The sequence below is a fragment of the Equus przewalskii genome, chromosome 3, assembly GCF_037783145.1.
Source record: "Equus przewalskii isolate Varuska chromosome 3, EquPr2, whole genome shotgun sequence".
Classification (NCBI taxonomy): Eukaryota; Metazoa; Chordata; class Mammalia; order Perissodactyla; family Equidae; genus Equus; species Equus przewalskii.
In genome coordinates this window covers 61,277,783-61,283,145 of record NC_091833.1, presented here as the reverse complement: position 1 = coordinate 61,283,145, position 5,363 = coordinate 61,277,783, and the positions used below count along the sequence as shown (strand labels likewise).

Here is a 5,363-nt window from a genome sequence, read left to right as displayed (position 1 = left end):
TTCTAGATACAGTGAACTGTATGTACATGGCTCCTGTTTGCATGGAGCTTAGATTCCAGGGAATGAATGAAATACTAAGATTTCAACCTCCAGGACTACCACATATGTCTTGCATCAGTACTGACATGCCTCAACAGAGCTTGGGACTGGCACCAGCCAAAAAACCCAGGCGACACGTGCCTTTTCCCTTGCTAACAAGCAGTCAAGAACCAGCCTGTCTCGAACTGTTGCAATCCTTCTATCATCTTAAATGAACAACTTCCTGTTACTTTGAGCTTCCTCACACAGGGGACTTAAAAAGCAATGTATTAGCAATGCTTAGAACAGAAACCTGAAATCTTAACAGATGATGCCAGTGCCTCAGGTGGCCATGTAATCTCTGTTTAATTTCCTCATTGGAAGGACTGTCCCTGAGGTTTCTATTTGAACTGGGGATTTACTCACGCGATGTTAAAAACAGATATATTTGCCAAGGAGATGTCTTGGCGTGAGAACACATTTAATATTCAATTAAAATAAAATTATATGTGTGCATGTGTAATACCTCCCACTGACAACTCTGAGGAGAATAAGGGTGGCTTTTCTTTAGGTTACATGAAATTGAAGAAGTGATTAAGAAGAACTTCAAAAGGCCTGCTGTTAGTAAAAACTCTCCCTCTCCCAAACAGCTCTAGTGTCAGATGCTTGTTTATCATCCTTTTAAGCAAAGACTAAGGTCTGTACTCTCCTTTCAATGGAAATGGGGCATCATCAGAGAGACAGATGGGGCTATAACATGATCTGAAGATAGGAGATTTGAGAATCAGACTCACTGGCCCTTCAGATTTCAAAAGTGCCCTTGGGAAGGAGGAAGAAAAATCAGAAATGCCCCTACTTTACTCAGAGTTGCATTCTGATGAACTGGCACCTAGAGTGGACTGGGTGAGGTGTGGCCAAAAATAAATTTCCCTGCAACTATTACAATTCTGCTTTGGGTTTTAGAATTCAGGCTCATTGGATTTTGTGATCAAAATGTCTTTTAGAAGTCCTGGCAGGCCGCATGGACCAATGGCGGTGATTCTGTTCAAAAACCATTTGTGCTTAATACTGAGCCAAGATAATATTCAGTGCAAACACCTGATTAAAGAATTACCATTATACTGGGATCTGAGGTGTGGAGGTGGGGATGGAAGAAGAGCTATTTTGAGTTTTGAGTTCAAACATAAATGTGATATACACAGATGGAAAAACATTAGTCTATTGTCAAATTCAACTTCCAAATAAAATTATTTATCGTAATAACCACTTTTAAAAGCACCTTGAAAAAAATTCACATAGAAAGTGGCAAATCATCTGAAGTTCAGAATCTCAGAGTCTGATCTAAAGTTAGTGTTTTCTTTCTTAATATCCCTTGCTGTGTTTCTACAAATGCTAATCTCAGGTTTATGTTTTCAAAAACAGTAGATATCTCCCAGTCCCTTATTATCCTTTTGAAATGAGATAAGAAAAAGAGCTAATTACTAGGGAAGAAAAAAACCACACTGTGTATCCAAACAGCTGACCCATATTAGGTATCACTTTCCTTTTCTAAGGCAGAACAGGATGATGATCCAGTGACTACTTTCAAAGATTGGAAACTGGCTAACAGGAGAGAATCATCTTGGAAGGTTGTATAGAGGACACTTTCGTTGCTACCAAGTAATTAAGTAAAGCGAACATATCAACTGATATTTGATATAAAGGCAAGGGAAATTTTACTGAAAGCACAATCTTTCTATGTTGCAAATATTAATATTTGAAGGAAGAAGTATAGTTATATCAGTTTTCTGTTACCTAGCATTTTATTAATCAGAGTTCTCTATTAATCGGCACTTCTGAAAATTTCTAGTACGTGGATAGTTTTTATGCAGTATTACAAGACTGGATATTGAAATATTGCGAAAAATTATTTAAAGGCCAAACATACAGTCATGTGCTAGATAATGATAATTCAGTTAACAGTGGACCACGTTTACGATGCTAGTGCCATAAGATTAGTACCATATAGCCTAGATGTGTGGGAGGCTAAACATTCTGGGTTTGTGTAAGTACTGTAGTGGAGGAAAAAATTTTCCTCTACCCTTCTAGGTTCTTCTGGCTGATCTAAGAATTAAAGTGACGTGAAACAGATTAACAGGAGAAAAACAAACAAGAGTTTAATGACGTGTATACCTGGGAGAAACCCAGGAAAATCGAGTAACTCGCCAAATGGCCAAAGCCCTCAGCCTAAATACATCCTCAGCTAAAGACAAAAGAGGATGTTGGGGGTAGTGGTTTGGGACTTCAACGGGGAGGGAGGCAATTCCCAGGTGGGTTCAAACATTTGGAAAACAAGTGTTTGGCTGCACAAAAACAGAAGAACACAGAGGAGAGCCCAACAAACAGGCTTTCCTAGGATCCTCCCTGTCTACCACCCAGTGCATGTTATGCTAAGGTGATAGTCTGCTTCCCGAGACAGGGTTTTTTATCCAAATTCTTTTAGGCAGTTAAGGGGGAGTAACAAGAAAAACTTTCTGAGTCTTTTGTTTCTTAAAAGTAGTCAGCCTAAAATAGCTTCATGTTAAAGTGACACATACTGGGGTGGCAAATTTTGTCCCCTTCAGTATACTCCATCATGTTCACACAACAATGAAATCTCCTAATGAGACATTTCTCAGAATGTATCCTGGTTGCTAAGAGACACACAACTGTGTTTGTATACTCTAATACTTGAAAATTAACAGTGCTATGTAAGCCATGTTTGGCATATCTTAATTAACTATAGCATTATTCCCTAGGAATGCAAAATGCCAGACTTTTTGTAAATAACATCTATTTGAAGAATTCCCCCTTAAGGTATATTACTAGAAAAGATTTGTGTTTGAGGCCAATTCGAAAAGTAACACTGCAGAAAAATTATTAACGTATCATGAGTCTTGTACTTCAAGTGCCAATGAATTTGAGCTCATTGTTTCACTTCTCCATCAATTTCCAGATAGTAGATGGTTTCTCATTAAGCTTGGTTCTTCTTGACATGTCTGTCACTTTTACCATTTGGAGAATGATGTGTTAGGCTCCCATTATTGAGTTCAAGCATAGTTGTGCAATGGTGCAAACTGTAGGAGTTGTGACATGTCAATCACTAAAAGGTCATTAAAATGCATTTTTCAAAGCACAGTCTTTGGACCACTTGCATCAAGAAATCATCTGCGATGTTTGTTAAACTTGTGGATTCCTGGGCTCCATTCTAGATCCAATAAATCAAAATCTTGACACAGGAATGGGCATTTTTATTAAGTGCCGCAGTTGATTCTTACTCATGCTGAAGACTGAACATATCTATCTTAAAACGATTTCTTTTCCCAACTTTTAAAACCAAACTATTATAAAAGTTGGCAGTACTTAAAGATTTAGACTTATACTGAGCTCTAAGCTCTGCCTAATGTAAAACTGTCTCTGATGGAACTATATCACTATGTCCTATGGAGCCTCTAGGAAGCTTTTCCACAGTTACATGATGATGTTGGTGGTCATGGTAGGGGTGATGGTGGCAGTGATGGTGATGATGATGATGTTGATGGTGGTGGTGGTGATGATGGAATCACATTAATTTCGATCAAAATTCCATGCCGTTTCTTGAAAATGTTAAGCACACCACTTATCTCAGGGTCTTTGCTCTTATTTACGTTCCTTCTGCCTGAAATGATCATTCTCTAGACTTTAAAAGTCCTATTCTCCATTGGTGCTAAAAAATCACCTTATCTGAGAGATCTTCCACCCCAAAATTGTACCACCTTCCCTTACTCTCTGTGCTCTCACATGGATTTATTTTTCTACACAGGTATTATCATACTATACATTATATATTTGTTTACTTGTTTAAGTTCTCCCTCCATTAGAATGTAAGACTGATGAGAACAATGTCTTCTTGTGTTTTGTTCACTGCTCTGTTCCCAGCGTCTAAGACAGTAAGTGGCACATGAGAAATCTTAATACATATTTGTTGGAAGTGAATGAGCCAAAATACACAGTTGTTAGTTAATCCTTCAGCAAACACATGTTTTAAAATGTCCAAAAAGGGAACTGGAATGTGAGCTTGTAAAACCTTAACTTACTCCATGCTTCTCATGCTTCAGCAAAGTTACCTACACAAAGAATGTGCTAAAGGTAAATTTATGTTCCAATGTTTTAAGACACTCCCTCCTAATAGTCTCCCTGCTTCCACTATTGTCCCATTCTAATTCATCCTCCACACTGAAGACAGGGTGATCAGACTACATCATTCTTCTGCTTAAAATTCTTCAAAGGCAGCCCACTGGGTCGAGGATAAAAGACTCCCAGGGCTTTGCACGGTCCAGCTTTATCTGGATTCCCATCACTCTGCCTGATCAGCTCTTCCAGTAGTGCAAACTTTGCCAAACTCAAAGCCACATCTATGTTGACCTCTGTACCTGGACTGCTCCCCCGGCCCTTGCCTTGGCAAGCTCCTAATCATTATTCACATCTTGGGCAAAATGCCACATTTTCTCAGAAGCCTTTCCTGACCTTATGATTTAAGTGAATTCTCCTTGATGCATTTTCTGATAGCATTGTATGATTTTCTTCCATAATATTTATCACAATTCACATAGTTTTTTATGATATTATTATTTTTTAAAAAATCTTATCTCTATTAAATTTCAAGTTCCACTTCACATAATCTTCATTTTCTTTTTATGTCCCTAGTAGTTGGCACAACACAGTGTGGACTCTCAATCAATACAATTGAGTGAATGAATGAACTGTCTGAAGCTAACCTCTGGTAAGCGTTGTGTTAAGATATAGCTAATTTAGCTCTCTGGGTTCGGACCCGGTTTGAGGTAACATGGCTAAATGTGCCAAGAAGATCAGAATTCTCTGTAAATATGGAACATGTCGTGGTGCCTCCCACAGGAAAATGGTGAAGAAAATTGAAATCAGCCAGCATGCCAAGTACACTTGCTCCTTCTGTGGCACAACCAGGATGAAGAGACGAGCTGTGGGAATCTGGCACTGTGGTTCCTGCATAAAAATGGCGGCCAGTGATGCCTGGAGCTAAACACCACTTCTGCCATCATAGTAAAGTCCGAAATCAGAAGACTGAAGGAATCAAAAGACCAGTAGAAGCTCCACCACTTGAAACATTGCTAGCTTATAATAAATGAATCAATTTATGTAACAAGAAAAAATATACAGCTGTTTTACGCCATTGTGAGTGCTTTTGAAGTTCACAGAAAGCTTAATGTTTTTTCTGGTAGTTTTGTTTTAATTCTATTGTCCTATTTTCATTGTTAATAGTAATTCTCATGTATTATCTGATGATTTGATTTAATCCTTTAAAATCTTTC

At 38.2% G+C, this 5,363-nt stretch overlaps 1 pseudogene; it reads left to right on the top strand.

The window, feature by feature from the left end:
- Window positions 1–4,779: 4,779 nt before the first annotated feature.
- On the top strand, window positions 4,780–5,139 carry LOC103562707 (large ribosomal subunit protein eL43-like; annotated as a pseudogene).
- The last annotated feature ends 224 nt before the right edge of the window (window positions 5,140–5,363 follow it).